This window comes from Papio anubis, unplaced genomic scaffold, assembly GCF_008728515.1.
Source record: "Papio anubis isolate 15944 unplaced genomic scaffold, Panubis1.0 scaffold74, whole genome shotgun sequence".
Classification (NCBI taxonomy): Eukaryota; Metazoa; Chordata; class Mammalia; order Primates; family Cercopithecidae; genus Papio; species Papio anubis.
In genome coordinates, this window is record NW_022167625.1 from 28,306 (window position 1) to 52,939 (window position 24,634).

The following is a 24,634-nucleotide window of genomic DNA, read 5'->3' on the forward strand; positions in this document are numbered from 1 at the left end:
GACTTGGGGATTTAAACTTCCAAAGTGATTAAATGATAGTGTTTCCTGAAAGAGTAATGTTATCTTATTTTATTTCAGAAATAGTGTCTTGCTCTGTCACCCATTCTGGGTGCGGTGTCTTGATCATAGTTCACTGCAGCCTTGAACTCCTGGGCTCAAGCGATTCTTTCGCATCAGCCTCTCAAGAACCTAGAACTACAGGAATGCACCACCATGCCTGGCTGATTTTTAAAAATTTTTTTGTAGAGATGGGATCTCACTATGTTGCCTAGGCTGGTTGCCAATTCCAGGCCTCAAGCGATGCTCCCACTTCGGCCTCCCAAAGTATTGGGATTATAGGTGTGAGCCACTGGTGCCCAGTCTCTGAAACAATAATTTTATTCAAATAAGAGCATGAAAAGTGTTTGTAGTCTTGTCACAAGGTGCTTTTAATGAACTTTGAAGGGTGGTTTAGATAAGTTAAAATTTTTTCTTTGTTTATATTTTGGGGGAAAAAGCATCAAAAGCCTGGCCTTTCAGGATTAGAAGACTCTTAATGGAGGTCTTATGGAATTAGAAAACTGGATCAGGATCACATTGTGAGAAGCCTTGACTCAGAGGTCCCCAACCCCCTGGGCACAGACTGGGGAACCCGGTTGCACAGCAGTAGGTGAGTGATGGTCAAGCAGACGTTATCTCCTGAGCTCCACCTCCTAGATCAGCAGTGGCATTAGATTCTTATAGGAACCAAACCCTATTGTCAACTGTACGTGTCGGGGGGTTGTGCACTCCTTATGAAAATCTAACTAATGCCTGATGATCCGAGGTGGAACAGTTTCATCCCGAAACCATCCCACCCCCTACCCCCAGTCCCTGGTGCCGGAAAGGTTGGAGACTGCTGCCTTGACTGACACATTAAATAGTTTTGGGCTTTGAGAGGTTCTTGAAAGATTTTGAACAGTGGCTATTCAAAGCATTTTGGTTTTCCCTAAGTGTGTGGAATTAGTTGAACAGCACACCAGTGATAATGGTAATTAAGGTATCTTGATATAGATAAAGTTTGATATAGATAAAGGTGTTTTTTTTGTTTGTTTGTTTGTTTCACTGAAGAAGTCATAGGAATGGAATAAAAGTTGGAGAAGAGATATTTTAAAGGGGAGGTTGACTGGATTTATAATCTGGCATTTATCTTTGGTAGGTATCTAGAAGTAAAATTGCCAGGTCATGTAATAACTCTGTTTAAGATTTTAAGAAGCTGCCAGACTGTTTTCCAAAGTAGCTGCACCATTTTACATTCCCACCAGTAGCATATGAGGGTTCTAATTTTCCAAATCCTTGGCAGCATTTGTTTTTATTTGTCTCTTTAATTGTAGACTGCCTAGTAGTTGTGAAATGGTATCTCATTGTGGTTTTGATTTGCATTTCCTTAGTGGCTGCTAATGGTGTTGAACATCTATTTTATGTGCTTATTGGCTATTTGTTTATTTTCTTCGGAGAACTATTTTGATTATTTGCCCATTTTTAATTGAAAATTAAAAAAATTACTGAGTTGTTATATTTCTTTATAAAATATTCTAAATATAAATTCCTTATGTGATTCTGTAGATTGTTTTAGGTTTCTTTTCGTTTTCATGATGTCCTGTTTACCCTTTTAAAAAAATTATTGCTTGCGTTTTTGGTATCATCTCTCAGAGGGACTTTTAAGGGGAGCAGAGAAAAGAGAGAAGCAAATCCTATATTATTTTCCTCTGTGTAGAAGAAGTTTTTGAACATTTCCTTATAGTAAGTCAAAGGATTAGGACAGCTACACATAAATAGCGTGTTGAGATGATGTGGTTGTTTCAGTTAAGGGAAGAAGTCAGTTGTTTTTAACTGGACAGGGAGGTAAGTGATTTAAAGTGTAATCATTTTCTTATGTTGTTTGCTGTGAGGTGATAAAATCTGGTAAGAAAATTAAGGTAGTTTAAAAAATGACATCCTCTGCAGATTTAAAAAGTAGTATAAATGGCCAGATGCAGTGGCTCATGCCTGTAATCCCAGCATTTTGGGAGGCTAAGGCAGGCAGATCACCTGAGGTCAGGAGTTCGAGACTAGCCTGGCCGACATGGTGAAACCCCATCTCTACTAAAAATATAAAAATTAGCTGGGCATGGTTCCTCACGCCTGTAATCCCAGCAACTCGGGAGGCTGAGGCAGAGGCAGGAGAATCGCTTGAACCCAGGAGGCAGAGGTTGCAGTGAACCGAGATCGTGCCATTGCACTCCAACCTGGGTGACGAGTGAAACTCCGTCTCCAAAAAAAAAAAAAGTAGTGTAAGTTCCCTAACTGTAGGATGAAGTAAGTGGACAGTAGAAGATCAAGAGCTCTAGTGAGAATAGAGGATAAGGAGAAAAAAGAAGCCATTCTGGATTGTCCTCTTACGTTGTGTTGGGTCTTGGTAACAATTTTGACTGCTTTGGAAAATTGTTTGGTTTCTTATGAGCATATGTTCCATTTCTTTGATTCTCTGATGCTGTAAATAGTACCCTTGCTTTTTAATGGACAAATTAACTGGAAGGTAGTATCAATTTTAGTACTGATTTCCGTTTCCTTTTTTATACTTATGAATATGTAGTTGATCTGTCTCACACACATGTACTTACACATGTGGTTTAATTAGAAGTGGCAGAAAACCAGTATTCCTTTTTCAGGAAGGACTTTATTTCCAGTGCTAGTACACGTATGTATATTGAACCAAATCATAGGATATTATCATATTCAGCACTGTAAGATTCTTAATATTCATAAGAGTTTGAGTAAAAACAAAATTAAGTGAAAAAACTCCTGTTCTATTAAAAAGGGATTAATAGTTATTTATTCACAACATCTGGTTAGGAAGCTGGGGTAGGGCAAACTCTCAGTAATAGAAAAGTATGGGGTAGGTGTGGTGGCTCACACCTGGCACATTGGGAGGCTGAGGTAGGAGGATTACTTGAGGCCAGGAGTTTGAGACCAACCTGGGCAACGTAGTGAGGCCCCATCTCTATTTAAAAAAAAAAAAAAAAATTCTGGACATGAGGGTGCATGCCTGTGGTCCAAGCTACTCAGGGGGCTGAGACGGGGATTGCTTGAGCCCAGGAGTTAGAGGTTGCAGTGAGCCATGACCATACCACTTGCACTTCAGCTGGGTGACAGAGAGCCCATCTCAAAAAGAAAGAAGGTGGGGGTGGTGGAGACAAGGAAGAGAGGGAGGGAGGGAGGGAGAGAGGGAGGGAAAGAAAAGAAAAAATATCTGGGTACTATTTTGTGATATCACAGATTGAGTCTTTGACTTCAGGGTTCTAGAGGTGATTCAACCAGCCTGAAAATATGCTGTTCTTACCTTTGCATTCTTGCCAAAGCATGTCCTTCCTTTAATTAGGAGAGGATAATAAAATGTAACTTGTAACGTGAAGAAAAAGAAAAGTGACAAAGAAGCCATAGAGTTTATGTAAAAATTTTTTGTAGTGAGCATTTTTGTTATATTTGGTAGGAAACTGCTACTTTGGGGACAGGGGAAAGGAAGATTAGGGAGATCTGCATTATTCTTTAGCTAGTCCTTGTTCCAAGTATATTGTAGACATAGGGGTAAACGTTAGAATTGTAATGAAGTGCAGTGGTTCCTTGGGTATATGCAAATATATGTACATTATTGGTACTGTAGTTAGCTGAGAGGACACTGGATAGGTGACTAGGCCTTTGATTTTTTTTCTTGTGTGAATGAGGAAAAAGGAAAAGGTACTCCAAATGCTATGATTTTTGTGATATGTGCCTAGCTCTTAATTGTCAAATGATACTTTCACCTTAACTCTGTAGGCTAGACTGCTTGGTGTATCTTCATTCCATACCATTAATTCACAAAACTTACAAAGTATTCTTCCACTTGTTGCCTTTTTGATTTTATTAATTTGTTTAAAGGTACATTGAAGGCTGTCTTCTACTGTATTAAGGTTGAGTGAACACATCCGTGTTCACTTTTCTGTTTAATTGATGCTATAATTGAGAGGTCATTAATTAATGCCTGATGTCTAATAAATAGAGCTTGGGTTGTTTTTTGTTACATATTTGTTCATATTGAAACTCATCCCCTGGTTTACCCTATTTCTGAGGCTCTGTGAAATATTTCAACCTCAATCTTCGCATTTTGTCAGCCAGTTACTTCATTGTCATTTGTATACCCAGGTATTTAACTTGATTTCCCATTCAGGCTATTTATATTTTCTGATCATTAGTGGAATTCAATTCATACCTCTCCATCTACTTCATCAAGTGTTTTCTGGTCATTGGTTTTGTTTCTCTGTCAGACCTTTCCTTACCTATGACCAAAAAAAATCCTTAATTTTATCATAACTTCAGGTTTTATTTTTATTGTTGCTTCGAATAGTCCACGTGGTAGAATCTTTTTTACCTGCTGCCCCCAAAATAAACGTTGTAATAAACTTTGTTTTGTGTCTGTCTGTGGGTTATGCTTACTTATTGAGTCAGTGGACCTTCTTGTTGCAGAATGGCTTTTCAGGAATCATGAGACCCATTTACTTATACAGTTATGGGTTTCTTCCAGACCTCCTAAAGGACAAGAGTTACTAGTAACATTCCTGCCCTCTGACACAGTAACTATCACTTAGGTGCCACAGCTCTTTGAGATTGTCAGAAGTCATGATTGCCTGTCATCCAGACCTAGTAATTTCTTTATATTAATATAACTGTACTACTCTTTGATCCAACATTCTAACTTCTGCTTCAAAAATTATTTCAGGTCTCTCTTGATTAAGTTTTCCAGTAAATACTGAACCAGAGTTCATGAGTATCTCTTTTATCTCACTTTCTTTCCTGAATAAGAACTTCTATTATTGGCTTTTTGAGTAACTTATAAATAATATTCAAACTCCTCTTCAGGATTTTTATTTCTTTCTTTTGAAAAAGTATCTTCTGTCTCTGAAAACATGATTATATGGATCCTTTTTTATCTCCCCATTGTAGAGTACATTTTTAATGCAACAAAAGAGCAAAGAATTCTGAACCACTGATTTATCGTTCAATCTAGATTCCTGATTTTGTTTATAACATGGGCTGCATATTTGATTGTGGAGCCTATCTTGACATCACGATGGCTTTTTATCCTTTAATTATAGTTGGTAAAAAGTAAATTGATCTTATTCCATTTGTCTTCACCAGTGGATTCAGTATTGGAAGAAAGCTCTTTGGCAAGTGCATAACCTGACTGAAATGTCAGGGAACAGATGGAAAGGAGTTCCGTAAAAATTGGCTGAATAGTAGGAGTTTGACTTTCTGAAAAGTTTACTGCCTTTCCTTTCCTCCAGAAATGATATGAGGAAGAGCTCAACCTTCAAACTAAGAGACAGCTGTTTTTAGGCTAGTATTCAGTAGGAGAAGATAAAAGCCGTTTCAAATGAGGTCTTTACCCTATGATTTCTTTATTTTTGAAGAGACATGAACTCTCTTGATATTGAGAATATCTCATGATCAGATGTAAACACAAAAAACAGTTTAGAGCCAATGTAAGTAGTTCTTTTGAATTTTCCTAATTATACTACTGCCTTGATTAGGGTGAAAAATTACATTTAGGGTAATTAACGTATAATATGGATGTGAAGGCAACTGACTTTGTGATTATGTAGTTGGGTGTTGTGAATGTTATTACAGTCAAAATTTCTGCTTAAGTGCATATTGGCTATTTTTGTACAATTTAACATTTCCTCATAGTGTTCTGAAAACCACACTGAAAAAAAATCCCTTTTAAATTACTGATATTTGTTGCCTGATTAACTTACGTGAATCTATGATGAGGCTCTTATGTATTAACTTTAACAAATTAAACTATTATGTTTATAATCACATGAAGAATTTGAGGCAGGACGTCCTACCTGACATCAGGTACTACTTCTACATTTGGTAAAACTAAAAATGCGTTGGAAGACAGATGCAGTACTTTGGAAGATAGAAAAGTACAATAAAGATTAAAAGAAAGATGGTCAATTTGGCAGTCAAACAAATTTAGCTCTGACTGCTGGGGTCTCTGTTTTCTAATTACTCAGCTTTGAGTACGTTAAAATTGGATGTTAATCTTCACGATGAATCTTTTCTTTATACTATTGAACCAAATAGTTCTTTCTCTTATTTACTTTTTATGTTGTCTTCAGGTGGATAAATTAGGTGTTATGTCTATGTTTTTCCCTTTGTATTCACATAAGCATAATTTGCAAAAAAGCCTTTGCCACAGTGGGAATTCGTTGTGGTGATGAAAGCTAAAGTGTTCTTTCATGCTAATTTTATAATGTGTGTATACTGCAGAAGTTAGACAAAGAAACTAAGTTAAACAAAGATCTAGAGCCACTGCCAAACCTAAAAACAACAATGGCACAAAGAAGAGAACAGAATGCAGGTCCAAAGCCAACAAAATCCAAATGTAAATTTGCTAGTTTGCAGGCATCACATGTAAATGGGCTTATTTTGGCAACTCTTGGAGTTAAAAATACAAAAGACATCACTTATACAAAAGCAAAAATAATTGAGGTTTTTTTTTAATGAGAAAATGGTCTTTCAAAATTTATAGTAGCCAGTTAGTTTGTATGAAGAACGCTGCCTTTCACTTTTGTTAAAATCGATTTGTTTACTTAATCCCATTACTAATGTACTGTGGTTCTTCATTTTATGAAAGTCATTTTGGATGTCTTAACAAGAAGGCATGACCATTACATCAAAAGTTTACTGAACACGTTTTTTCTCTAAGCCTTGGATTGGGACCTGTAATTAGAATCCTTTCTTGGTATATTGGCAACATATTTTATATTAATATAATTGCCATTTTCAAGCTGTTGCCTGCATGCCCATTTAGTCAATTTAATTACAAAAGTATCTTTTACCTTATTTTATTTTTCAATTATTATTATTATTTTTTTTTGAGACGGAGTCTTGCTCTGTTGCCCAGGCTAGAGTACAGTGGCATGATTTCAGCTCACTGCAACCTCTTGTCTTATGTGGGAGGGAATAAAGTGAATCCTTAGCAAGTTTGGGTCTGGCTCATTTGTGGTTCATCAGATGGACATGGATGAAGGGAAACAAAAGTAGTAATGTTTCTTTGAAGATAAAGGATTGAAAACAGAGTGTTCTTATGGAAATAAAAAGATAATGGCTAAAGAAATGGGCATCACTTTTTGGTATATGCAAAAAAAAAAAAAAAAAAAAAAAAAAAACGTGATTTTCCTGCTGTAATGTATACAGACAAAGTCTTAATCTGTTGCCCAGGCTGAAGTTTGTGTCGTAGTCATCGCTTACTGTGACGTCAAACTCCCAGGCTGAATTGATCATCCTCTCTCTGCCTCCTGAGGAGCCAGTACTACAGGCATGCACCACTATACCTGGATTCCCAATCCAGGTCCCAATCCAAGGCTTAGGGAAAAAATGTGTTCAGTAAACTTTTGATGTATAATGGTCATGTCTTCTTCTTATGACATCCAAAATGACTTTCATAAATATGAAGAACCACAGTACATTAGTAATGGGATTAAGTAAACAAATTGATTTAAATAAGAGTGAAAGGCAGCATTTTTCATTCTCCACAAATTTTTTTTGTGGAGATGGGAATCTCACTATGTTGCCCAAGCTGGTTTCGAAGTCTTGGCTTCAAGTGACCCTCCCGCCTCTGCCTACCAAAGTGCTGGGATTACAGATGTGAGCCACTGTGCCCAGCCTTACATATAAATATTTTTTCTTATAAATTCTTAGGTCTACTTTTTTGTTTTTTATTGTGGTTAAAAAAACATGAGATCTGTCTTCTTAATAAATTCTTAAGTGTGCAGTATGGTATTGTTAACTGTGTGCACATTGTTTTACAGCAGATCTTTAGTACTTTTTCATCTTGCATGACTGAAACTCTGTCCCCATTGAGTAACAGTTCCCCACTCTACAGTAATGACCATTATACCTTCTGCTTCTGAGTTTCATTACTTTAGATACTTCATATAAGTGGAATTATGCAGTATTTGTCCTTTTGTGACTGGCTTATTTTATTAACATGTCATCCTGCAGGTTCATTCGTGTTATCACGAGTAATAGAATTTTTTTCTTTCAGGCTAAATAATATTTTATTGCATGTGTGTGCCACATTTTCTTTATTTTTCATCTAAAGACCCACTAAAACTACATTTTCTTTATTCACTAATCCATCAATAGACATTTAGGTTATTTCTACATTTTGGCTATTCATGTTGTAATAAACGGAATACAGATACCTTTTTGAGATCCTAATGTTAACTCTTTTAGATAAGTATCCAGAAGTGGAATTGCTGGATCATTATGATAGTTCTATTTTTAATTTTTTGAGGACCTGCCATACTCTTTTCCATAGCAACCGTATCATTTTATATTCCCCCCAGCAATGCTTTCAGTCTCTTCATGTCCTCACTATCACTTATGTTCTTATGTTTTGTGTGTGTGTGTGTTTTTATAATAGTCATTCTAATGGGTGTGAGGATATATATCTAATTGTGGTTTTGATTTGCATTTCCCTGATGATTAGATATGTTGAGCACATTTTTATATACCTATAAGAATATACAAAGAAGAAACCTGTATGTCTTCTTTGGAGAAACTGGGTATTCTTAATTGATTTAAAGTAATATTTAGATCAACAGAATGTTAGCAAAGTAAAAGATACTGAATTTCTAGAAGTCTTTCTGATTGTGTATGAATTCTGTGAAGTGTTAGGCTAGTAGTTTTGTATTTGTCCATTGATTGTTTTTGGTTTAAGTTATTTCTTCAAGAAAACTCATTTTTAACTTATAAACTTATTTCAGAAATTTTGGAAAATAGTAAAAGGAAGAAAAAAATTCAACTTTGCAAGTGAAATTATTTTTTTAGTTCCGTTCAGTTTTCCCCCTCATGCATTCTTTTTAAAGTTAACACGTTAAACTTTTTTCTTATATCTTACTTTTTTACCAAAAACTGTGATGGAAAGAAAGTTTTTATTTAAAAAAGCTTAACATATAAAAGAGAAAAAGTAGTACAATTTTTACATTCAGATTGGACACTTTCAAATTGGAAACAAGAAGAAACAGTTTTTGAATTAAATGGGAAAGTGAAAAAAAAAAGGATAAATAGGAGCTAATACTGTATTACTGAATTTATATACTCTTAGAAACATGAACAGAGTCAGAACACATAGTAAATTTATATGATAATATAAGCTCTACTGCTTGAGTTTTAAATTTTTCACTGTTTAAGAATTTACCAGCCGGGCATGGCAGCTCATACCTGTAATCGCAGCACTTTGGGAGGCCGAGACAGGCGGATCACTTGAGGTCAGGAGTTTTGAGATGAGACTAGCCAACATGATGAAACCTCATCTCTTAAAAAAAAATTTACCTGTGGATTCTTTAAGTGAAGTTACTTATATCATCATTTAATTACTAGTTTTTAAAATGAACTTTTTGTTCATTAGAGAAATTTACAGGGCATATATTCTACTCGTTGAATGAATCATCACTCTCAGAGTTCCAGATTTGTGACTAATTTGCCTTACCATTTTTTTTTTCTTTTCTAGCTATTCTAATTTTTTTTTTTTCAGCCTTGCTTTTATCCATTTTTCTGGTCAAAATTTTATGGATCTTTTCTTTGAAGTAGAGCCTTTCATGCTGACTTTAGTTATGTGATTTTTCAGGTAGTTTTTTTTTTTTTTTAATAAGACTGTGTTTAGGATGACATCTGCTTAGTAATAATTCATTATTTTCAAATGTTCATGGATTTGTTATGTTTTCCATACAAATACATGTTTTGAGGTTAGTGGACTTAAAGTGGAATGGGCTATTTTGGGAGAAAACATCTGTTTTATTGAGTTTAACTTTCTTGATCATTTGTGATACTGATGAACCTACCATACAAAAAGCAATGAAGATAAACTTGGTGGGGGAGTGAATGAGAAAGCATCCAGAATCATAGTAGATTTTCACTGAATGCTTATTGAGTAGAAAATGTTCAGCAGTGGAAAGCAGATATAATTAGATCATTGTAGAAAACAGTAACATATTTTCTGTCATGTGTTAATCTTTTAAAACAACTCAGTGAAACAGTGCAGGGAGACCATTTTGTGATGGTAAGTGATTATAGACACTTAGAAATGACCACGTGTAAAATGTGTTCCAGACACATTATATGCTGAACCACTTAAGTAGGCAAACCCTATGTTATCTCCTTTTCACAAAAGGAAACTGGGGCAAAAAAGGGTGTGGCATTCAAGACAAACAACTTGAACTATGTCTAGATTAATACCTCAAATTCTTTTTTCCCCCATAAGATGAATACTGTTTCTTTTTCATTTTCTAGGTTTTTATTCTCATCAAGGTAGGAAAAGAGTTGATTTGTGGTAAAAATGAGTATCTTTGCAGCCTGATTGCCTTTAAAGAATAGTGGGATCAGGATTGTGTCAGTGTTACGCTCTGTGGTAATATCTTATGTATCACTTGCTATAATAAGTCGTTCATGTTGAGGTTTTTTTTTTTATTTGTGTTTTTGTTTTTGTGTTTTGAGATAGGATCTCCCTCTGTAACCCAGGCTGCAGTGCAATGGCATAATCATGGCTCACTGCAGCTTCTACCTCCTGGGCTCAAGCGATCCTCCCACCTCAGCCTCCCAAGCATGTAGGACTACAGGCACATGCCATCATGCCTGGATAATTTTTGTATTTTTTGTAGAGACAGGGTTTCGCTGTGTTTCCCAGTCTGGTCTCAAACTCCTGGACCCAGGCGATGTGTCCTCCTTGCCCTCCCAAAGTGCTGGGATTACAGACCTGAGCCACTGTGCCTAGCCATGTGGAGAAGTTTTATGTACAGAGGCTGTTTGCTCCAGCAGGCTGTCAATACTCCAGTCAGAGAGGAACTGATACTGGAAGAGGCAGTACCACAAATGGGAAGTCCAACTCAGACCCAGCAACTTCATAAAGCAGCAGATGCCTGCCTTCCATGATTTTCTTCACTGAAAAATTGTCAAATGAGTTCTCTAACAATAGGAGTGAAAAGCCTTTCCTTACAGTTTCAGATCGTTTACATTTATTGAGCATTTAACTGTATGACAGACACTGTATTTAAATGCCTTACCAACGTCATCTCATTTAATTCTCAGCCTCACTCTGAGTTACATACTGTTATCAACCCACATTTAACAGAGGAAGAAGCAGACTTAGATAGGGTCATCACATAGCTAGCAAATATCAAAACTTGGCATCATACCTGGGTCTAGCTAATTCTAAAGCATGTTTTCTTGAGTTTGTCACCTTACATAGTTATTACAGAGTTCACTATATTCTGCTTTCTTGGCTGACTTGAAGAGAAACTCAGAAACTAGTTTGAGAAATTGGTTATGGAAGGACATCAATTAGATTCGTTTTTTCTGACCTTTTTTTTTTTTTTTTTGAGATGGAGTCTCGCTCTGTCACCCAGGCTGGAGTGCAGTGGCACGATCTCAGCTCACTGCAACCTCCGCCTCCCAGGTTCAAGCCATTTTCCTGGCTCAACTTTCCGAGTAGCTGGAACTACAGGCTGACACCACCACATCCAGTTAATTTTTGTATGTTTTTTTCATTTTTATTTTTATTTTTTAGCAGAGATGGGTTTCACCATGTTGGCCAGGCTGTTCTCGAACTCCTGATCTCAAGTGATCCACCTGCCTTGGCCTCCCCAAGTACTGGGATTACAGGCGTGAGCCACCATGCCTGGCTGACATTCTTAAATTAACTATTGGAATGCATATATTAAATGTTCTTAATCTCTCAAGTTTCCTTCACACTATCGATAAATATCTTCCTTTAACTAAAGGTACACCAAGGTTCAGTATTTCCCTTCTTGCCTCCTGAGGCAGCTCTGAACAATATATAAACTTCTCATATTTTACCCATTTTTTCCCCAATCTTGTTAATGTTGTAACTGAGGAAATTAAGAAGCTCAGTCTGGTTTCTTGCTCATAGGCAGAGATGAAACTAAACTATGCCTTTCATCTTTACAAGTTCTTTGGTTTGAAAATTTTAAAGTGGGGATCATGTCTAATTCAGCTAAAGGACACAGCAAATTTAGAATAAATTTGTACTTAAGGAAATATTGTCACCTATAAGTATTTTGCCAGCATTTTGCCATTGACATTGCTTTTTCTAAAGGGTTTTACATACTTGATAGGTATTCTGTATAATACTTAGAACATTTAAAATGATGCTTGGTAGTACAAACAAGTTACTTTATCATAGCTGTTTATAGAATAAATGGTGAGATTTTAGCCCTTCACTTGTATTTTAAGGTTACCAAAGGGAAGTGTGTTCTATAAATAGTTCTGTTAAGTTACTGTCTTCTGTTGCTATCTTGATTACCATCTTACTTTCAGAAAGACTGAACAAGATAAGTGATTTTGTATACCTAAAACTACTCAACAATAATAATTTGAGTAGTTTAATAAGGATTCTTAATATAAGAAATTGTAATGGGGTTAGATGAGCAAAAATTGGTTGACTTATGGAGATCTCTGCCTTGAACAGTAACTATCTTACAATATTACAAAAATGTCAGAAAAGAATTCTTGATTTTTCACCTTTCTCTATTTGGATTGTGAGAGAAAATAAATATTTCTGGAAATTTTATAAAGAAAATATTAGCCTCAACTGAAAAAACCTTTTTCCCTCTTGAATATCAAGTGTAAATATATAATATCTCAAAACATATCCCCATTGTTGTGTGTCACTTAATAGCGATATGTTTTGAGAAATGCCTTGTTAGGTGATTTCATTCTATTGCTAACGTCATAAAGGGTACAGTGCCTACATAAACTTAGATGGTATAGCTTACTACACGCCTAGGTTGTATAGTATAGCCTTTTGTTCTTAGACTACAAACTTGTACCATATGACTGTACTGAATACAGTGGGCAGTTGTAACACAATGATGATTATTTGTGTATCTAAACATAGAAAAGGTACAATAAAAATATAGTATTACTTACTCCTCCAGCTGCTGGAAGTGTTGGTGAATGACTCAACCACAATTGCTCTTCAAGAGTTACCCTCTGCTAAAGAGAGCCATCTTGACCATGGTCACATCCACTTTCTGGAGGCCGCCTGTGTCCACTTTCTGGGGGCCGTGGGATGGAGGGAGAGGTATAAAGGTCTTGGCCCACTTGCAGCAATTTGGGACAGTTCTCAAATGTCATCCTAGCTCCAGAATTTCCCATGTGATCAGCTGAGGCATTTGTTGCTGTGTAGTTCAATTCAGCTTCTCCCTTTACCCCTTTGCCCTACCTTCAACTCATAGGTTGAACATGAGAGCGTTTTTCAGTGAATCTATTTTGCAGATACTTCCATCTGCTTCCCAGGAACCTACCCAGCAGCACTCCAGAAAGATCTCTCATGTCTCCTTCCAGTCAACCCTTACCCACTCCAAACAACCATTGTTTTGATTTCTGTCACCATAGATTAGTTTCGTTACTTCTGGAATTGCACATTAATGGAATGAGATACTGTGTCCTCTTCTGTGTCTGGCTGCTTTTGCTCACAAGATTTATCCACCTTGTTGTGTGTGTTAGCAGTTTGTTCTTTCTGTTGCTGAATGGTAGTATTTCATTGTATCAATAATAGACATTAGGGCTCTTTCAAGTTTTTGGCTATTACAAATAAGTCTGCTATAAACACTTTTGTGTAATTCTGTTTGTGGATATATATATTTTTTTATTTACCATGAACTGGAATTTCTAGGTCAGAGTTTAGAATTATTTTAATACTCTGAAAAATTGCCAGTTTTCAAAAGACTGATTTTACCATGACAGTTCTAGTTGCTCTGCATTCTCTCTAATTCTTTGTGCTAATTGATATATTTAGTTTTGTAACATTACTATTTGTTTTCTTTTGTGCCATTAATTATTTTGTGTCTTTGTTTTGCCCTTTTTGACTTATTAATCAAATTTTTTAAATTCAGTTTTAATTCCTCAATGTGGCTTTTTAGCTGGACCTCCTTCGGTTATTTTTAGGGGTTCCTCTAGGAATTACAGTATAATCACAGTTTACTCAGAGCTTTTAGTTTACTATATCAGTGTAAAATTAAGGATCTTGAAAAGTATTATTCTGTATACCTCTTCTTATTCTTTGTCATAAAAATGTTACAAGGTTTTCAAAACAACTTTATAGTTTCTGCTTTGAACAATCACGTGCATTTTAAAGAAAATAGAGGAGAAATCATCTTTATCGTACTCACATATTTGCCATCTGTATGCTTTCTTTTTTCTTGTGGTTGTGAATTTTATCTGGTATTATTTTCCTTCAGCCTAAAAACTCTACTTAGCATGTCTTGTAGTTTGGGTTTCTAGTCAGTGATTTCTGAGGTGACATTCCTTTTCCCTCTTCATGCTTAAAGGGTGTCATTCCTTTATTGTTTCTGATAAGTCTTCGTATCATTTTCCCCTTATGTAATTTATCTTCTCTGGTGAATTGAAGATTTCTTTCTTTGCAGTTGCACTTTAGCATTTTGACTATTGGTGCATTGGTGAGGTTTGCTTTGTAGTTCTCTCCGACTTAGAGACTGCTGAGTTCCTTGGATCTACAAGTTGTTTTCACTGATTTGGGGAAATTTTTGCCAGTTTTTTTGTCTTACATACTTTTGATACTCTCATTACATGCATTTAGACCATTTAATGTTATCTGACAGGTAGCTGAAACTATTAATTTTTTCAGTATTTTTTGTGCTTTAATATTGAATAATTTTATATTGATGTGTGTTCAGTTTTACTTACCATTTCTTCTGCTGCTCCAGTTCATTGTTAAGCTTATCCAATGAAATTTTCATTTCAGATATTATACTTGTCAATGCTAGAATTTTATTTTTTTAAAAGATTTTCTCTCTTAAGAGCCTCCATTTGTTCATTCATTTTGACTATCTTTTTCTTAACGTGTTCGAATATTTATAATAACTGCTTTAAAATCCCTTTATTATTCCAACATCTTTGTCATCTTGGGATATGTTGACTAATGGTCACATTTTTATTTCACCACACATCTAGTAATTTTTAATTTCATATTGGAAAATATAAATGATACATTGTAGAAGTTTTGGCTTTTGTTAATTTTTGCAGTTTTGTTTTTGCTCTGGTAAGTAGTTACGTTATTGGTTAATTATCTTGAGGCATGGTGTTTTGCTTTGTTAAGGCAGGTCTGTAGAAAGCCCAGATTATTTACCAAGCCTTTCTAATTAGTCTCTGCTGTGGTAGCCAGCATCTGAAATCTGTGATCAGTTATTTTAGTGTTCCAGCTGTTGCTTTTAGTTGGGATTCTTGTATTCTTCCTCACGTTTATGTTGAGAGGTCATAAAGATTGAAGGGGAAATTAAATGTAAATTTTTGGACCTTTCTCAGCTGTGGCTTTCTGCTCCCTTGTGTTTCCTTCCATAATTTCCAGTCACATTGGCATTCTCAAAATCTGTTTTCTGGATTCTGCCTTTTCTTCCTCCTCTGCTTTTTTTTTTTTTTTTTTTTTTTTAAAGTAGAGATGAGGTCTTTCTATGTTGCCCAGGCTGGTCTCGAACTCCTAGACTTGAAGTGATCCTCCTGCCTCTGCTTCCCAAAGTGTTGGGATTACAGGCATGAGCCACCACGCCCAGCCTGTTTTCTGACTTCTTAAGCAAAGAAGACACTGGCTTTCTGCTTGTCTAGCCACCACATGCCGTATTGACTGGGGAGTGCTTTCATTTAACCATATAGATTTGGATCTTACCCAGAGAGTCTGGTTTTTTTCTTTGCTTTATAGTTTCAGGTCTTATGTTCAAGTCTGTAATCCATTTTCAGTTGAATTTTTCATATGATGTGAGATCAGCATCCAATTTCATTCTTTTGCATGTAGACGTCCAGTTTTCCCATTGCCATTTTTAGAGACTATCCTTTGCCTATTATGTATTCCTGGCATCCTTGTCAAAGTGCAGTTGACCATACATGCATGGATTTCTGAGTTCTCTATTACGTTCCATTGGTCTGTGATTCTGTTTTTAATGACATGACTTTATGTCTGGACCATACTGTTTTAATTACTAGAGCTTTGTAATAATATTTTGAAATCAGGAAGGTTTAGACATTATGAGAGTTCAGAATTTAGAAATCTACATGGCAATAATTTTTGCTTACATATGTACACTCATACATATAACAAATTTGTATGAATTTTTTAGTCCATTTCATGAGAACAGTGTGCTGTATCAGGGCTTTCAGCTGAGTGCATTCTTGGTGTGATTACCTTTGTTCTGTGCCTTGGTCATTACTTGTATCTTTTATGAAGGCTGCCTTGCAATGTCATGCCCTTCACCAGGGAGACTGGGAGAGTGAACGTAAGTGGATAAGAAGCTATAGCTAGGCCAGGTGTGTGGCATTCCCAGCACTTCGGGAGACTGAGGCAGGTGAATCACCTGAAGTCAGGAGTTCAAGACAGCGTGGCGAACATGATGAAACCCCTTCTCTACTAAAAATATATAAATTACCTGGGCCTAGTGGTGGGTGCCTGTAATCCCAGCTACTTGGGAGGCTGAGGCAAGAGATTCACTTGAACCTGGGAGGCAGAGGTTGCAGTGAGCCGAGATCATGCCATTGCACTCCAGCCTGGGTGACAGAGTGAGACTCCATCTCAAAAAAAACGAAAAACAAAAAACAAAAAAACTATGGCTGCTACTAGAAAACTTGTCCTTATATTAAGTAGCAGTGTCATGTTGTTTATAAAAAACTTCTTTAGTGAGCTTTTCTGTGTATTCAGCATTGAAGGTGATACAGAGTAAGACCTGAATGTGGCCTTTGCTGTTAATTTGAGACATGTTAGATAGTGCTCATGTAAACAGTATAACTTCATCCATTAATGGACATTTAGGTTGTTTCCACATTTTGGCTATTGTGAATAATGCTGCAGTTGACATGGGAATACAGATATCTCTTTTAGATGCTGATTGTAATTGTTTTGGATAACTAGTAGTGGGATTGCTGGGTCATTATGATAGTTCTGTTTTTTAATTTTTAAAGGAACCTCATACCATTTTTTTAATAGCAGCTATACCATTTTATATTCTCACCAACAACGTACAAGGGCTGTAGTTTCTCTGTATCCTCATCAACACTTGTTTTCTTGTGTATGTGTGTTTTTAATAATTGCCATTCTAACAGGTGTGAGATTATATCTTACCGTGATTTTGATTTATATTTTCTTGATATTTATGATGCCAAGCAGCTTTTGATATACATTTGTATGCCTTCTTTGGAGAAATGTCTATTCACATGTGTTGTCTATTTTTAAATTGGCTTATTTGGATTTTTCTGCTGTTGAATTGTAGGGGTTTCTTATGTATGTTGAACGTTAACCCCTTATCAGAGTTATGGTTTGCAAATATTCTCTCCCATTCTGTAGATTGCCTTTTCACTCTGTTGTTTCCTTTGTTATGCAGAAGCTTTTTAGTTTAATGTAGTCCCACTTGTCTGTTTTTGCTTTTTTGGCTGTTTTTATTTTGTCACATCCAAGACATTCACAAGACCAGTGTGGTGAAGGTGAGGTGGTTAACAGGATCAGGCACCGCAGAACAGAGGTAAATATAACCTGTAGCCCATCGCCTTTTTTTTTTTTTTTTTGTAAATAAAGTTTATTTGAACACAGCAACTCCCATTTGTTTGCAGAATGCCTGTGGCTGCTTTTTTGCTAGAGTTGTGGAGTTGAGTAGTTGGTATGGAAGGGATCGGCCCCCAGTTGCGTAAAGTATTTATCATCTGGCCCTTTATTGCAAAAGTTTGCTGACCTGTGCTATAGAGATCAAAGAAATGAAGAATAAGAGTAAGAGTTATATTTTATGACTAGGATGGCTTTGATGACCTGAAAGAGTTCAGTTTTATCCTGTAAACAAATGTTTGCTGAGAGCCTGCTGTGTGCCTGGCATTTGGTTTTGCTGGTATGATCCAGAAGATGATAGATAGCAAGAGATTAATTAATGAGTGAGTAAATGGTAAGGAGTGAAGGTGATGAATATAAATTTTTCTTTCTGAGTATGGAAAGAATTGGGTGGTAGTTTGGTACTATGAGGGAAATTTTTAAATATAGGGAAAATATGAAAGGAAAATTTTTAGAGTTCCTCTCAGAGAGGCAGAGTGTGTTGTCATTATAGGAATTAATGGTCTAAGACTTGAACCAGGGAGTGCATGGGCCTCATTACAGCAAATGAATAGAATTGTTTGTGGAATTAAGTTAATAATAGTAATTGCTCACACAGCTGTTTTTACATAGCAAATTGTGTTAGGTAATCAGCAAAAATCCACCAAAATGTGCTTGATAGTTATGCAGAAACTGCTTTATTGGTACTGACTTATGATCCTAATGAGTACCATAAAAACAAAAAACAAAAAGCCTTTGCACTTTCACGTTGGTTTGTGTTGTATATTTTTTGTTTAATGGGTAAGTGCATTTGTAGTGTTTTCATCTTCCTTTTCTAATCACCAAACCCAATTTTAATTGTCTTGTTCAAGAAGGGCAGCAACATGAACCTTATGAGCTCACAGAGCAATGAGGTGTGTTCCCACTGAGAAAAGGAGTATCTATTTCATCACTTCCCTGTCTTCTTTCCCAGACAGAAGTGGAACGTTTTATTGTATGGTTGGATTTAGGTCTACTAATTTGTTTGTTTTCTGTGTGTTCAAACTGTATTTTGTTTTACTGTATCTCCATTCTTTTGGGGTGGGATTTTCTTAGAACTCCTTTTATTAGCTGGCTTTTTTGCAATGCCTCTGTTCCCCCCCCCCCCCCCCCCCCCCCCCCCCCCCCCACCGTAGCTTCTCTAGGGATGTTAACATACATCATTAACTTCTCAAAGGCTATGTAGAGTTAATATTGTGCCACTTCACGTAAAAGGCAGAACTCTTTTGACTTTATACGTCTGTTTACTGCCTTCCTTTGTGGTATAGTTATCATATGTATTACATCTAAATTCATTGTAACTCTTAGGAGAGAAAATAATTTTTTGTCTCCTAAGCTCTATGTGTTCTAAAACATTAAAGGAAAAATTAGTCTTTTTATTTATTATATATGATACTATTCCCTAGGATGCAGGTTTTCCTCTGATAACGTTATCTTTCAACCTGGGCCAGGTGCGGTGGATCACGCCTGTAATCCCAGCACTTTGGGAGGTCGAAGCAGGCGAATCAGGCCGAGGTCAGGAGTTCAAGACCAGCCTGGTGAACATGGTGAAACCCTATCTTTACTGAAAACACAAAAATGAGCTGGGCGCAGTGGTGCGCACCTATAATCCCAGCTACTTGGGAGACTGAGGCAGGAGAATCGCTTGAACCTGGGAGGCGGAGGTTGCAGTAGGCTTAGATCACGGCATTGCACTCTGGCCTGGGCAACGAGCAAAACTGTCTCAAAAAAAAAAAAAAAAAAAAAAAATTATCCTTCAGCCTGAAGAACTTCTTTTAATATTTCTTATACCAGAGTTATGCTGGTAATGAGTTCTTAATTTTCTGTTATTTGAACAGGTCTTTATTTCAACTCCATTCTTGAAGGATATTTTTGCTGAGTATAGAATTCTGGTTAATAATCATTCTCCCACATCCCACAGCCCCAAGCACTTTAAAGATATTTTTTTCACATCTGCCAGCATTCATAGTTTCTGAAGACAAGTTCTTAGTTATTTGAAATGTTGTTACTTTCAATTTAGTATGTCACTTTATGGCCATTTTCAAACTTTTCTCTTTATTTTTGGGTTGTCAGCAGCTTGGCTATGTTGTGTCTGTGTATGGTTTTCTTATTTATACTCTGTGGGGTTCACTGTATACAGTCTTTAATCAGTAAATTTGTGTCTCTCACTGCATTTGTGAATTTTTTGGCCTTATTTCTTCAATCACTTTTTTCTACCATATTTTCTTTATTCTCTCATTATACTTATGTTAGTCTTTTAAATATCTTTCCTTAGGTCTGTGAGGCGCTGTTCATTTTCTTTTAATCCTTTTTCTCTTTTTATTAATTGGATAATTTCTGATGATCTGTCATCAGGTTCACTTACTATTACTCTGTTGTCTCTGTTCACTCTTAAAACCATCCAGGAAATTTCTTTCTAAATTTCAGATATTTAATTTTAGGGGTGTGTGTGTGTGTGTGTGTGTGTGTGTGTGTGTGTGTGTGTTTTGAGACAGAGTTTCTCTCTTGTTGCCCAGGCTAGAGTGCAGTGGTGCGATCTCAGCTCACTGTAACCTCTGCCTCCCAGGTTCAAGCGATTTTCCTGCCTCAGCCTCCCGAGTAGCTGGGATTACAGGCGCCCGCCGCCATTCCCAGCTACTTTTTTGTATTTTTAGTAGAGATGGGGTATCAGCATGTTGGTCAGTCTGGTCTCGAACTCCTGACCTCGGGTGATCCACCTGCCTCAGCCTCGCATAGTGCTGGGATTACAGGCTTGAGCACTGCACCCAGCCAATTTTAGTTATTTTTAGTTAATTTATTTATTTATGAGAGAGAATCTCGTTCTGTCACCAAAGCTGGAGTGCAGTGATGCAATCTCAGTTCACTGCGCCCACTGCCTCCCGGGCTCCAATCAATCCTCCAGTGTCAGCCTCCCGCGTAGCTGGGAATACTGGAGCACACTGCCGTGCCTGGCTAATTTTAATTTTTTGTAGAGAGTTTCGCCATGTTGCTCAGGCTGGTCTCAAACTTCTGGACTCAAGCAGTCCACCTGCCTTGGCCTCCCAAAGTGCTGGGATTACAGGAATGAGACACCACACCTGGCTTAATTTTAGTTTTTTTAAATGTTTTTTCTTTGTGATATTTTCACTTTTTTTTTTTTTCCATTAAAAGCATGTATGTTTTACTTCATTGAGCATAGTTACAGCATCTGCCTTAATGTCCTTGTCTGAAAATTTTACTTTGGGTCATCTTGCTGTTAGCCTCTGTTGATTATCTTTTCCCTTGAGATTGGGTTACATATTACTGTCAAAGAATTTTGGATATTATGTATGTTATTTGTGGAAAAATTGGCTTATTTCATGTTCTTCCAAAGAGTTTTGATGTATTTGTTTTAGTGAGCCATTTGCTTTTGGTTAGACTCATAGCAAAAATTATCTCTTGCCTGAAGTTGGTAGATGCTCAAATCTCAATTCGGTTCTTTTAGTCTCAGCTACAAACTGCCTTATGCCTGCCCTGTGAATGGTGTTCCAGTACTCAGCCAAATATTTGGGCAGAGATAAATAAAAAATTTGAGACCTCTCTTTTCTGGCTTTCTCCCTTTTCGGATTCTATCCTCACTTTCTGGTGACTGTGGTCGTCCTGTCTCTGTCCTCTTTTCCTTCAGGCCAAAAAGACAGTGGGGTTTCTGTTGGAATTTTAGTTACTATAGGTTATGGCTGCTTGCCTGCAGGACAAAGGTTTCAGAATGGAAAACTCACCTGTGCTGGTCCCTGAACGCTGATAAAAAGAGAAACTCACCCATTCTGGTCTCTTCTTCCAAGTTTATATTTTCATCCAAAATCAGCCTGTTTTTGTTCACTCCCCAGAGCCTTTATGTAGTTGATAGCAAGCTAGCTAGATATTTTCTTTCCACCAGCCCTAGGATTTATAGTAACTATTGTAAGAGAAAGAATAGTAGGAGATGAGTTCAGAGAGGCAGGAGGCAGAACCTGTAAAACATTGTAGACCATTGCGTTTATTAATAATTCTGAATGAGTTGGGAAGCCATTGGTAGGTTTTGAGCACAAGATGAACATGATTTGGTTTGTTTTTAAAAGGTTGCTTTAGTAGGAGAGGCAAGAAGAAGAAAAAACGTTTAGGAAACTATTATAGTAATGCAGGTCAGAGATGATTTGATTGTGTTAAAAATCGCATCAAGGTTTTGTTTTTTGTTTTTCGTTTTTTAAAACTGTTGGTAGTGCTTCTGTGGAAGAAAACACTGGCATTGGTCTTCAGGTACAGGGCTTTGGTATTTAGATTGGGAGAATACTTGCTTCTCTGGTATGTAGGGAGGACCCTTCCTTCTTTCTAGAAACTTGACAGCTAGTTTAGGGGAGTTTTAAAGGTAGCTCAAGAGGCTTTGTCAGGGTTGGAATGTCTGTTCAGACAGAACAAATCTTTTAAGATACAGTGACCACCAGATCACTCTATAGTTCCCATTAGACAATTCCCAAGTCGACCCCTGGGAACGTATTACTTTCAATTCCTGGCCATCAGGCAGTCTCTGTTTTTCTTAAAGAGACAGACTTGGCATTTCCTTTTGGCCCTGTACTCTTACTTCTTTGATTAAATCGGTCACTGGATTTTCCTTTTGTATCTTTACAGGGCATTTGTATCAGGGTGATATGGCTAGTAACAATAATATAGCAAAATCTGTGTTTGAAAGTCATTTTCAAAATTAGCCATTTTTTTTTTTAATGAAATTAGCCATGTGTTCATTACCTTATTGTACTGTACTGTGGCATTAAAGACTTTAATGGAACATCTGTACTTGTAAATCTTTGGTCTCAACAATGCCAAACAAAAATTCTGATTGGATTATTAAGGATGACCAGAAAGGGCGATTCCTTCTAATCTTTCTACCGGACTTACTTTCTTACATATGTGTTTTTTGGTTTTTAGACTGTTTTATTTGACAATTCACTGCACAGAACCTAAATTTTTTACAAGTAAAAAAAATCTCTATAATGTTTTATACTTTAGATGAGGTAGCATGTTTTAACTTCTATTAAATTCCCTTGCAATTTTAATATTTTCCTAGCTTTTCCTTTTTTATTAATGTGTAGCAAAATAACAAAGCACTTGTCATTATATTCTAATTGATCCTATTTCACAATGTATTTCTGGGAAAATGCATTTGTAGATTTATTTCATGAGCATCTAAAATGTGAAAAATACAATAAAAAATCTTGGTGTTGGTTTTTTAGGTATATATTAATTTACAATTGATTGCAGCCTTTGAGTCTTATCTAAAGGAATATCCTTACTCTACAAATAGAATTGAATAGAGACACTATTAAAGATAGACACATTCATAGCTTTGGTTATGTGATATAGCTATCTCCAGTCAGAATTCTTTCATCAAATCATTTGCTGGATCCCCCTACAGCAGATGGCAATCCTGCAAAGTATATTATGTTTCCCTTATTTATGACAGTGCTGAGATTTGATATTTTTAGAGTACATTTTACTTTCTTGAATAAAAATTTGATTTCAGTGCTACTAAAAGCACAGTGCACATGTGCATCAGAGGATGGGGGGAGAAAAAGAGAGAAATGTGTATGTGATTTTCCCTGTGCCCTTGCTCCCAACTATATGTGTGTCTCTTTCCCACAGGGAAGGCTCTCATTTATGATACCCTACCAGTATGGCCAGATTGAATTGCTTTTCTTACTGCTTTTGCTGCAGGGATATCCTGACCATTTCTCTCATTCTTGTATGCTGTCTCCCTGTTTCATCCTTTCATTCTTTCTTGGCTCATCAGACTCACCACTACTAACTGAAAATATTTTCCCATTTCCTGTCTTATTTCTCACTTTACCCTAGTCTTAGTTCAGGGTGTCGGAGTCTTTAGTGATAGGTCTGGTAGTGGCAAGTGGGAAGAGAAGGAACTGGTGTTCATGTCAGCAGCTTTGCTCCTGATTCCTCCCTTTTACTTTCAGGCTGCTTTACTTACTAAAACTCCACAGTGTTAATAATAATTTGTTCACAGGGCCTATATGTGGTGGGTGGTGGGGGAGAGGATGGAGGGAAACACAATAGGTGCTTTGGGCATAGAAAAGCATCTCCTCCCACCAAAAAAAAAAAATCCAGTTTCCAGTTTTTGGTAGTAGATCAAAACCTAGAGATGCCTGTAGGACTCTGGTGGCTTGATGAAAGGGAAGAAATAGGAGAGAAGCTGTGGGATAGTTTTTTATTGACACTAGAAAGAAAATACTCTTGGTCAAATACTAAGATGGGAGTAGAGCATAAGAAGGTAGTCTAAATCTGTGTTCTTCCTAGAAAGGGGAGTAATGGCAAATGTTGGACTTGGCCAAGAAGTTTACCTGTTCCTCTAAGAGTCTTATTCTCTGAAACCTTAAAAACTTGAATTTCACCTTTTTATTCCTTCTTTAAGGTCTCAGCCTTTTAGGGAACTGCCTGTATATATAGTAATTTATGATTGCTCTTAGTTACTTTTCTTGTTAAGTGTTTTCACAAAAGAAGGTGGCAGATTGCTTTTGTTAAGTTCACAAACTATTGTTTTTAGATATGAGGTCTAGAATTTAATGTTCCTTACTGGAAAATACCAAGTTAAAACAGCATGCTTTTAAAAATGGAGCACATAGAATCAGAATATATTGCATTTTGCTTAATTGGTTCCATTCAGAAAAGCAGGTACTAAGAGATTATTTACATAAAAGATTAACAGGGAAAAGGATAATTGAAGTCTTTCTGTTATTGATCACCCCTTTTAATGATGTTGAATAGAAATGGAAAAAATTTATTAGAAAGTCAAATAAGACTCAAAAGTGTTTCTATCATTAATTATTGCTGAACTTTCTCTTACATCTACCATTTTAGTATATGAGTCAAGGAACTAACTTCTCTGAAATTGTTGAATTGGCATGCATATACTAGAAATGGGAATGATGAAAATAATATGGGAATGAT

The 24,634-nt window shown here is 36.5% G+C and overlaps 1 protein-coding gene across 4 annotated transcripts in view; it reads left to right on the forward strand.

The window, feature by feature from the left end:
- The first annotated feature begins 321 nt into the window (after window positions 1–321).
- The window catches only part of LOC101019996 (transcription factor 12), a 254,403-nt gene continuing 230,090 nt past the window's right edge, over window positions 322–24,634 (forward strand). For 2 of the 4 annotated variants that reach the window (XM_021941719.2, XM_031662548.1), the window contains exon 1: window positions 323–649. The gene's annotated coding sequence lies outside the window, so the exon portion shown is untranslated. Of the gene's footprint in view, window positions 650–24,634 lie in introns of all 4 variants that reach the window. The other 2 variants (XM_031662545.1, XM_031662547.1) reach the window with 2 other exon arrangements.